Here is a 12,582-nt window from a genome sequence, read left to right on the forward strand (position 1 = left end):
TAGGAGGTTAACACGGGTTTACCCTTCTGGCCTCCATCACTTCCCACTCTGCCCTATTTCAAGTAACTCATTTTCAGTGTGAATTTGTGGTATGATTTGAACTTAAGTAGAATGTCACTTACCAAAAGAGGATGATTGCGCCATATTTCACTTGCTTTAGTGTAACTCAGGATTGTTTTCATTACTCTTTTAATCAAAATTCAGTTCTAAACAAGCAAAATGCTTCCTCTTATTTTCAAAGGATAATTAAAAAACATTTCACTTTTGAACCTCCTCAAGGAGATTTGCTGTGAAGAACTGCATACAATGTAGCAAGTTTATATTAGATTGTTCACTCAGATTCTGTAGATCAAAATCCAATGCTGACTTTGAAGCGCTGCTGAGGGGAAGAATTTTTACAAAGTACACCTTTAATAGATTTAATTGTCAACTGTCAGAAATACCTCAGCAAAATATTTCTCATTGACTAATGAAAACGGCTACCAATCTGACCCTAAAAAATATGGAGAAATAGTTTCCATGGCCCTGCTTTGCAGGGTCAATTGAAGAGAAAGTGTGGTCATCACACAACTAGTGTGGCAGGAAACTTCCTCTCCCCTTGAAGGTTTCTAGATACAGTCATTTTGCCTCATCACGAGGACAACCTGTTCAACCTCCATGGCCATTATGGAAAATCCAGATCAAGTTGGAGGCCTGAGAAGATTCAAGATTCTTCAGATGATTTCCTTTGCATCTCCAGCCTCATAATGTACCCTTATATTCTATTGGAGAACTTCACTGCAGCCATCCCTAGTCACTACTGCTGGGTCCACATCCTCGACAATGACACTGTATCTTCTAATGGCCCTGGGATCCTCACCCAAGATGCTTTCCTGAGAATCTCCATCCCACTGGATTCAAACATGAGGCCAGGGAAGTGTCATCACTTCTGACACCCCCAGTGGCAGTTCCTTCACTTGAGTGGAACCTTCCCTAACATGAGTGAGCCAGACATAGAGCCCTGTGTGACCAGCTGGATGTACGACAAATGCTCCAACTCCTCCACCATCGTGTCTAAGGTAAGACGCCTCATTTACCGCTTGTGAGTGCATACTGTGGTTGTTCAGAGTTAGAAAAATAATGAAGATGCTTCAAGCTTTTTGTCACTATTTAGGTGCTCATCCTTCATTCTTTCAGTGAATATTAATTGCTTCTCTATTACACCCCTCACATTTAAATAAATAATGACACTAATGAATTCAAAAATAGACATGAACCCTGCTATCATAGTGCTTTTATTCTTGGAAAGACCAAAGTTTAAGCAAGTAATTCATGTAATGTGTTAAAAATGTTATGGTAAGTCAGTAATGCTTACCTTTTGGCTGCAAATTCTAAATTATTGGGAGATTGATTAAAACCTCCATGCTCAGACTGTACTCCAGAGAAATGCTATAAGAAGCTCTGTGATGAAATTCAGTCATGAAAAAATTTTAAAACTCAAATAATCGCACTCTATGGCCAAGGTTACAACCATTTATCATGGAGGAAAACAGAGCATCCATAAAACCTACAATTTTAGAAGAGCCTTCCAGAAAAAAGTTATTTTCAAGCTTAGATCTGAATGAGAAGATCAACTAATTTAGAAGGGGAAGCTGGAAAGGAAGACGGGGGCCAATATACTAAAATTTGCAAGTAATGTTAAGGTGTTTCCATGTAAGGGTTATAAACTGCTGTGGAGCTCTCCTTTGCAAATTTCCTTCTCTTGCAGTGGGACCTGGTATGTGAAATTCAGTCGCTGCTCTCAGTGTCTAAATTCTTATTCATGACTGGAATGCTTGTAGGAAGCATCATAGATGGCCATTTATCAGACAGGCGAGTGTCTCTGGATTACAGCTCTTATAACTCCAGAGTATTTCCATCATTTCATGAATCATTTCTTCATTAGGAAATAAATATAGCAAATTATACTCTGCTGGAGCTGCCTTGGTCTCTAGTGTTCTAGAAATACAATTGAAGAATTAATCAGTATGGTGAGTGCTATTTTTATAGCATTGAGCTTGGTGTACAGGACACAGTAATGACATTTCCATCAAATCTGGAACCACATGAGGACAGATGATGAGGTACTATAACTTGTGGATTAGAAAGATGAGAAAGTGATACCTATTGGAATGGAGAGAAAAATGTTGATGGCCTGAGGTTCAGCCTGTTTGAAGACACAGACATGGAAAACTACTTTGTTGGCCTTGGCCAGGGGTGCCATGTTCCTGGACCTTGTGGACTTCCCAAAATGTGGTCATCTTGGCCTAGTTTCCCTTCTGTGATGAGTAGATTTTCCTAAAAAATCTGTGTGGTATAGAGCAATATGTCATTGGTGGTGTGTTGAAAAATTATGCCAGTAGCCTTAATTTTTTGTTTTGCAGAAATAGGTTTTAAAGGTAATTTTTGTAATTATGTAATTAACTACTCATAACTGCTGTCACAGTTTTTCATGTGAGAAGTTTGGGGAATTCTGTGCCTGACAATACCTCTTCTGAAATAGAATTCCTCTGAAATCATTGCCAACACCCAACCATGTCTCTCCTGAGGGAGATGGAGCACATGAGATGCCCCTTACCATTCACCAACATAATATTTACTGTTGTCTCGGCTGAGAAATGTGAACGCTAAATATATAACAGTAAATGTAACATGGAAAAGAGTTCAGAGTCAGAGTGTTCATTTTCAGCAGTCCAGTAATGTGGCCTCCTGTGACAGTATCATGACAAATTATAGATATATCAATTTTTATGAATCTCATGGTAGTAGAGGTGAGGGATGGAACACGCTTAGTAGCATATAACAGTGGAGAACTAGTTGAAATTGAGGTGGCGAGAAAAATCCAAGGATTTTGAACTTCATCAGAAAGCTAAGAGGAAAAACTAAAGTTATGTGTAGGAGAGGGGCATGAACAAATTGACACTTTTTAAATAACACTCTCAACTATTCATAATATTGAAATAGCTGAAACAATATAGAAGTCTGTCAATAATAGAATAAGTTACAGGATATTCACATAATAAATTCATCTACAGTAAAGGGAATGAACAAACTATTCAGTGCAGTAACATGAATTAATATCAAAACCATGAAGTTGAGCTAAAGAAGTAAAATAGAAATGATTACATACTAGACAATTACACTTGGGTAGAGTCAAAAACAGGCAAGCTATATACTATGTTGTTGGAAGTCAGCAAATTGGTTCTGTTTAGATTTTTATTGTGATTGCCTGGAAACTACTGAGCAGTTTATATTAGATTTTCATTTTTAACTTATTGATTTTTCTGATCTATGAATATTATGGGGCTCTCTATTTAGATTTTTTAAATTCCTTTTTCAATGTTTATAGTTTGTGTGAATTGTCACGCATGTTTTTCATAAAATATACTTCCATTTAACTTGGCTTTTGAGGCTATGAAGTTGTTTTTGTAACTTTAATTTTTAATTATCCATTGCTCATATGTAGTACTGTAATTGATCTTTGTATATTCATCTTACCAACTGCCACCTTGATAGATTTATTTATTACTACTAGTAGATTTATTGTCAATTCCTTAGAGTTTTCTATTATACTATCTTTTCATCTGCCAGTAAGGATAGTTTTACTTATTTTCCTGTCTTTTGCCTTTTACTCTTTTTCCATAAATAGCTAGAATATTCAGTATCACGCTTAATGAAAGTGATGAGAGATGATAATCTTGCCTTATACTGACCTTAGGTAGAATGCACTTATCCTTTCACTCTTGAGTATAATATGAGATATAGGATTATGGTAGATACCCTTAACGAGTTTTAAGAAGTTTTCTTCTGTTTCTGGTTTTCTGAATATTTTACTTGGAAAGATATTGACATACAATAAGTATGATTTAAGACATACTACAAACCAGATAAGACCTGAAGGAGATGATTTATTGAGACTCTTTGGGAAACTAAATTCAAAAGCAGCCATACATAAAGTAAGGGATTTAGAAATCCATGCAAGAGGCCACGCAATGCACATGCTCAGAAAACACATGAGAACATATAAAGCTTTTGCCTCAGGTGGAAACCTACCCTAGCACAAACCTAGCTAAGGCTTCAAGGAGTGCCCCCAAAGAGATGCAATCTGCAAACATTGGGAGACTTCCTTACACACAAGTAAATCTCTGTCAAAACTTAGCTAAATGTGAGCTAATAGTTTTGCAAAATAGTTTGGAAAGCTCTCAAAAAATAGACTGCCTAACCCTTCAACAATTAAAAAAAGAATGAGCAGTCGCTGGGGCAGAGGGAACATCTGATTTCCAGAGTTACCACATATAATAGTCAAATGTCCAATTTTCAACAACAAAAAATATCAGAAGTAATGCAAAGAAACAGAGAAACATGACTCTTTAAAAGGGGGAAAAACCTGACAGAGACTCTTTGTGGGTAAGCCCAGAAGTCATACATCCAGACAAAGACTTTAACACAACTGTCTTAACTATGTTCAAAAAGCTGAAGTAAAGCATGGAGAAAGAACGAAAATATCTCGGGAAAATATACCATGAGCAAAATGAGAATATCCACAAAGTGATAGAAATTATGCAAATGTAACCAAATAGAATTTTTGGAGGAGAAAAATATAACTGAATTAAAGTTTTCTCTAGAGGGATTCAACAGCAGATTTCAGAAGGCAGAAGAAAGTGAGCATGAAGATATGACAGTTGAAATTATTGAGTGTAATGAACAGAAAGAAAAAAGAATGAGGAAAGGGAACATAGCCTACGGTACTTAGGAAACACCAGCAAGCAACCAACATGCTAAATATAGGAGTCTCAGAAAGAGAAGACAGAGAGAAAGGTGCAGAGACTTTATGAGAGAAATAATGCAGAACACTTCCCAAATTTGATGAAAGATAACAATGTACAAATCCAAGAGCCTAAAGTAAATCTAAGTAGGATTAACTCAAAGAGACCCACACTGAGACCCATTATAAGCAAAATGTCAAAAACCAAAGGCAAAGAGAGAATCTTGAGAGCAGCAAGATAGAAGCAACTTGTCATATTGAAAGGATCTTTGATAAGATCATTTGTTGATTTCTCATTAGAAACTTTGGAGGCCAGAAGGCAGTGGGATGATATATTTAAAGTGCTGAAAGTAAAAATCTATCAAACAAGAGTTCTATATCTGGCAAAAGTATTATTTAAAAATGAGTTAAAATTTAAGACACTTACAGATGAACAAAAGCTGATGGAGTTCAATACCACTAGACCTAACCTATGAGAAATGTTAGAAGGTGTTCTTCAGTTTGAAATTAAAGAACACTAGACAGTAACTCAAAGAAGAAATAGATATGAAGAAAAGAGTTCTCTGATAGAGGTCAATATATAGGCAAATATAAACACAAGTATTATTGTAATTTTGGTGTATTAATTTACTTTTTATCTTCTAAGGGATTTAAAACACAAATACATTAAAAATAATTTTAAATCTATGTTTAAGTGTATAGAGATGTAATTCATGATATCAATGTCATAAACAGGGGGACCATATAGCTGTATAGATGTAGAGACTTTTAAGCAATTGAAGTTAAGTTGGTATCAATTTAAAGTAGATTGTTATAGCTTTAGGATGTTACATGACAACCAAAGAGAAAATACACAAAAGGAAATGATAAGGGAAACAAAGCATGTCACTACAACAAAATGAACTAAAGGAGAAGAGAGGTCAGTAATAGGGGGAATGAGAAAGAAAAACGCTTTAAGAGATACAGAAAACCATAGAAAAATGGCAGAGGTAAGTCCTTCCTTATTAGTAACTACCTTAATTGTAAATGTGTTATACTCTCCAGTCAAAAGGCAAAGATTGGAAGAATGGGTTAAAAATAGGATACAACAATGTGCTGTCTACAAGAAAGATTCATTTTGGATCTAAAGACACAAATAAGTTGAAAAAGAAAGGGTGGGAAAAGATATTTCATGTAAATACTCACCAAAATAAAACTTTGTTGGCTAGACCTGATATGAGACAAAATAGACTTTAGCTCAAAAACTGTTATAAGAGACAAAGAAGGAATTTCTGTATTGATTTTAACTAAGTCAATTGAACAAGAACATACAACAACAATAAACATAGATGCACAAAACAACAGAGCCCAAAACATATGAGGCAAGCACTAACAGAAATGAAGGGAGAAATAGAGAAATAGAGAATTCTGTAAGAGTTACATAATTCAATAAAACATTTTCAATAATGCACAGCAATATGAGACGAAATAGCAATGAGAAACAGAAGACTTTAACACTATTACCCACCTAGACCTAATATGCATATAATAGAAGCCAACAGCAGAATACACAAAATTCTCATGTGCACATGGAATATTCTCTGGGATAAACCACTTACAGGACACAAACAAGTCTCAAGTGAAATAAGACAGGCCCCAAAGGACAAATATTGTATGATTCCACAAATTCAGAGAAAAAAAAAGTAGATTAGTGGTGACCAGAGACCAAAGGGAAGGGAGAAGAGTTATTGGTATATTGAGCACAGAATTTCTGTTGGGGGTGAGGAAAAAGTTTTGACAATAGATGGTAATGATAGTTGCCCAACAAGGTGAATGTAATTAACGTCATTGGTTGTATGCTTGAACATGATTAAAATGGCAAAATTTTTATATGTATTTATAATAAAAAGGAAACACTAGAATTAATATAAAAATGAAAAACAAATATGAACATTGATGGATATGATAAGTGGCTCACAAAACATAAACTAATAATTATCTGGTCTTTGCAGGAGATATTTGCTGACTCCTGATATAACAGTAATCTCAGGCTCTGTGTTGATTATTTTAAGGCATCGTCTCTCTTTGGTCTTCACCTTCTAAAACTTCTATTGCTCTATCTTCAAGTTCACACAGTCTCTCTCGTGTGTCCACACAGCTGTTAAATCTTTACAGTGAAATTTTATATCAGAAGCAATACTTTTTGAGTTCTAGAATTTCAATTATTTTCGTTTGTTTGTGTCAACTTCTCTGCTGAGAGTGCCTATTTCTTAGCTATGAATTTCATATATTATTAAATCATATTTTATTTACATCTTTGAGGATACTTATACAATCACCTGAACATATTTATTGGTTAATTCAAAATTTGTCTTGTGGCTGGGGAAGATTTGAATGACTTCCGTTCTCTTGAGACTGAGTTTTGTTTTCTTGGTTCTTCGTGTGTCAGGAAATTTTTAATTGTATCTTTATAATTATAAACATTAAGTTGTGGAGATTCTGGATTCCATTATTATTGATCAGTAATACTGATTCTTTCATTTTAGTGGGTAATTTTCATGTCTGGGATTGAAATACAAACTTTTTCTTATGCAACTGGGCTCAGCTCAAATTTCTGTCTTTAGCGGACCTGCTTTGAGCTTATTCTTCACATGCATGTTTCAGGGGCCAGTCCAGGATGTGTGGCAGACATAACTGAGAGAACCCCTCTTTGCCTCTTTCATTCGCTGGAATCCTCAGTCTCTTCAGTGTTCACAGTCTCCCAGGGTCTGTGAGCTGGCTCTCCAGACCACAGGAGGGCAGGTTTTGCACATGTACCCAATCACTGTACTTACTGTGTGGATTGCACCTTAGTTCAGGTTATAACCATGGAAATGGGATCTTCCTTACATAGCTCCCTATCAGTATCCTCTGAGACAGCATACACTATACACCACAGTCTACCTGCTTCTGTTCACCCTCCGATACTCCAATACTCTCTTGGTACTTGCTTTTTGTGTTATGCACAGGCTTTACACTTCTTTTATGATGGAGTGCAGGACAGGCTGCAGAGTTAAAGTTCTTAATTCCTGGAAACTGAAATGGACCCATAAAAGGCTTTTAAGAAAAGTATTATGATAGAATCTTTTAATTTTCTTTATTAGTGATTCATTGAATAAACTGGAGGAGAAAAAGCGGTGGTAGGGACATCACTTAAGAGACTATCAAACAATTCTTAGGAAAAATTATGGGGGTTTTAATTAGAAAGGTGTACCTGAAAATGGCAACAAGTAGCTGGATTGGCAAAGCTATCTGTGGAAAGATACAGTAAAACTTCCTGATGGTTTTACATTTTTAAGGAGGTTATGATATGGCAAAAGGAGGATAAAGGATGATATCTATATCTTCAGCCTGAGCAAATGGATGAATGCTGATACCATTAAATAAGATGAGGGAAGACAGGAAATGGAGTCCATATGGAAGAGAAAGTCAAGACTTCTGTTTTGGGTATAATAAATTGGATGTGCCTATTAGTCATGCAGGAGGAGATGTCAAGTTAGGGAAAGCAGTACTAAAAATATAGACCTGCTTTAAAACAACCTACACCAAATATAACCTCTAGCCAGGCTGATAGTCAGCTACAAAATACTCAAGAAACCACCTCCCCATGAGCGATACTCTACAGGGGAAATATATGGTCCAGCATGCATGCTCTAATGTGACCAGTTCATTGTTAAGGCCAATGTCCACTATTAATCGTCAGGTCCCCTTTTTTATTGTTGCTATATGTTTTTAATATTCCTTCTGCCCATTAGAACGTCCTCTTCAGCCAAAATTCAAAAATATGCAGTCTCATACTTTGTCTGGAGTCTTCATTCCTTTAAAATGTTGAATATATAAATGTTTAGATGTAAATAAAGCAACTAAAAACTTCATGGCATGAATCACTAAATGAAGTCAGACCTCACCTTCGCTCCATTTCAGGGACAGGAGCCACACTGGCAGCTTTGTAAAAAAAAAAAAAAAAAGCTATAAAAACAGTTGGTAAGTGTGACATAGTGTCAGACGACATGGGCTTCGGGTACTTAGCTGCCTTAGTGATCACAGTCTTGTGCTGACTGAATACTAGTAAGCTTAGAGAAACCTACTCAGCATCATTTCCTAGAATCCCTTCCCTTTTTGACTCAATGCAATATCCCAACTTCCTTTATTCCTTGAGTTACCAGTCATCCCACCTGCCTGGACACTCTAGGCTTAATTATTAATAACATTCTTTTTTGATCTCAAAAGTATCCCTTTGAGGATAAAAATTTTATGGTCACTCTACTTATTTATGACTGGAAAGTAGAGAGGAGTCTTACAACTCAGAGTTTGGGGAAAGCCAATCACCACTAATGCATGCATGACTTTTGATAATGATGAAAAATTTATTATGAACCCTGATGTAAGACACTGACTTCGAGAACACACAGAATGTCATGAGATTCTTTTCTGCCTAGCCTCTTTCAGGATAAAAGAAGCCTTAAATAATTGGGGTAAAGAGGTGGAAGTAATGAGCCATGCTCACTGTCGTAGAGTAGAAATTGTTTACTGGTGGCTCTTTGCATGATGTCAGTAACAAAAGCCCTTACCTATTCCTAGTCTCAAGATGTCAGTTCTTCCCAGCTTGATCTATAGATTGAATGCAATCAAAATCAAAATCTCAGCAAGTTATTTTGTGGTTTCTGATAACTAATTCTAAAGTAATCTGGAGAGGTGAAAGGCCAAGAATTGCTAAAAAAAATATTGAAGAGGAAGAACAAAGTTGGAGGACCAACACCGACTTCAAAACTTGCTAGAAAGCTACAGTAATTGAAACTGTGTGGTATTAATTAAAGAATAAACAAATAATTTAAAAAAACAGTATTGAGTGCCCAGAAATAGACCCACATAAATATAGTCAACTGATCTTTGATAAAGGAACATAGGCAATGCAATGGAGGAAAGATAGTCTTTTTGACAAATGGTGCTGAAACAACTAGACATACACAAGCGAAAAAGTGGATTTAGCCTGAGACTGTACACCTTTCACAAAAATTAATTCAAAATGCATCACAGAATAAATGTAAAACACAACACTATAAAACTCCAGGAAGATAACATACAAGAAAATCTAGACACCCTTGGGTTTGGTGATGACTTCTTGGATACAACACCAAAGGCATAGTCCATGGAAGAAAAAATTATAAGCTGGACTTAATTTAAATTAAAATTTTTTGATCAAGAAAAGACATTGTCAAGAGAATGAAAAGGGGCTGTCCTCATGGCCAAGTGTTTAATTTCACATGCTCTGCTTGGGTGGCCTGGGGTTTCATTGGTTTGGATACCAGGTGCAGATATGGCACTGCTCATCAGGCCATGTTGAGGCGGCATCCCACATAGCACAACCAAAGGCACTCACAACTGAATATACAACTACGTACTCGGGGGACTGGGGAGAAGAAAAGGGAGAAAAAAAGGATTGGCAACAGATCTTAGCTCAGGTGCCAATCTTTAAAACAAAAAGAGAGAGAATGAAGAGAGAAACCACAGACTGAGAGAAAATATTTGCAGAAAACATATCTGATAAAGAATTGTTAGCTAAAAAATGCAAATAACTCTTAAAACTCAACAATAAGAAAATTTTAAAAATCCTGATTAAAATAGGCCAAAGACCTTAACAGAGACCTCACCAAAGAAGATATACAGATGGCAATTAAACATATGAAAAGATGCTTCACATTATATGTCATCACAGAAATGCAAATGAAAATAAAGAGATAACACTGCATACCACTACATACTATTAGAATGTCCAAAATCCAAAACACGGGCAACCCCAAATGCTGGTAGGATGTGGAGGACCGAAACTCTCATTCATTGCCAGGGGAAATGCAAAATTGTAATACCACTTTAAAAGACACTTTGGCGCTTTCTTAACAAAACTAAACTTACTCTTACCATATGATCCAGCAAGTATGCTTCTTGGTATTTACCCAAAGGAGTTGAAAAGTTATTTCTATGCGAAAATCTGCAAATGGATGTTTATAGCAGGTTTATTTATAATTGACAAAGCTTGGAAGCAACCAGGATGTCCTTCAGAAGATGAACGGGTAAATAAACTGTGGCACATCAGATAATGGAATGTTATTCAGTGCTAAAAAGGAATGTGCTATCAAGCCATGAAAAGATATGGAGAAAATTTAAACTCACGTTCCTAAGTGAAAGAAGCCAATCAGAAAAGGCTACACATTGTCCAATTCCAACTGTATGACATTCTAGAAAAGGTAAAACTAAGGATACAGTAAAAGAGCAATGGATGCCAGGGGTTCAGGTGAAGGGTGGGAAGAATGAATAAGGAAGCATGGGGGATTTTTATGGCAGGGAAAATACTCTGTATTATACTATTATATTATTCTATAATGGTGGATACATGTAATGACATTTGTCCAAACCCATAGAATGTACAACACCAAGAGTGAACCCTAATGTAAACTATGAACTTTGGATTGTTATGATGTATCAGTGTAGGTTCATCGGTTTTAATAAATGGACGATTTTGGTGGGGGATGTGATAACAGTGAGGCTATGCATGGGGGGCGGTGAGGAGGTGGACGGGAAATCTCTGCATCTTCTGCTCAATTTTGCTGTGAACCTAAAACTGCTGTTAAAAATAATGTCTACTTAAAAGAAGGATTCTGAGGGGCTGGCCCCGTGGCTGAGTGGTTAAGTTCGCGCGCTCCGCTGCAGGCGACCCAGTGTTTTGTTGGTTCGAATCCTGGGCGCGGACATGGCACTGCTCATCAAACCACGCTGAGGCAGGGTCCCACATGCCACAACTAGAAGGACCCACAAAGAAGAATATACAGCTATGTACCGGGGGGCTTTGGGGAGAAAAAGGAAAAAAATAAAATCTTAAAAAAAGGACTCTGAAAGCCATCAGCAAATAAAATGCAAATATGTACTTTAGTTTTTTAACCTTTTGTTATTTTCTGACCAAAGAAATGTGCCATGTAAAAATTAGAATATAGATAAAAATTAAAAACACATTTTAAACTGTCCTTAATTCACATTCTGTAAGAAAACAGATCTGGACTTTTCAAAAAAGGAATGTTCTGGAAAAAATAAGTGGAGTGATCATTCTAGATTGAAAAAAACATGTAAAACAAAATTCAATGTGTAAACTCCAACTATATCATGGATGGAATAAAGAAAAATAACAGCTAGAAAGAGATTTTGAGGACTTTTGTGACAATTTGAATATGGTCTAATAGCTGATAAGATGGAATTATTGTTAGTGTTCCTATGTTTGATAACGGAATTATAATAGTATTGGAAACTGTCCTTATTCTTAATGCACGCATGCTAAAAACTTCAGGAGTCATGTGTCATATGATTTGTAACTGCCTTTCAAATGATTCAGCAAAAAAGTGTGTGTGTGTTCAAATACATGGAAGGAAATAAAGCCAATGCAGCAAAATTAAATCTCCTAGTGAATCTGGTTGAAATTTATATGAGGATTCACTATAGTATTCATTTAAACTGCTTTTCATTTTTGAAATTTTTCAAAATAAAGAGTACTTGGGAATAAATCCACCCAAATGGGAGCCAACATTGACATCATTTTGTTATATTTACACACATCACAAGTACATGTTTTAAGTAAAATTGGGACGTCTGATATGTGTATGTGTAATTGTATAACCTCTTTTGACATATTTGTTTATAGATATATATCACATTTTCTTTTCAATACAATATTTTTTAACATAAATTTGGTAACATACACAAAATAATACACACAAATATTCTCTACTTATCTT

General features: G+C 35.9%; 1 pseudogene; it reads left to right on the forward strand.

The window, feature by feature from the left end:
• Positions 1-657: 657 nt before the first annotated feature.
• The window catches only part of LOC103566114 (organic anion transporter 7-like), a 34,078-nt pseudogene continuing 22,153 nt past the window's right edge, over positions 658-12,582 (forward strand).

Source organism: Equus przewalskii, chromosome 11 (assembly GCF_037783145.1).
Source record: "Equus przewalskii isolate Varuska chromosome 11, EquPr2, whole genome shotgun sequence".
Taxonomy (NCBI): domain Eukaryota; kingdom Metazoa; phylum Chordata; class Mammalia; order Perissodactyla; family Equidae; genus Equus; species Equus przewalskii.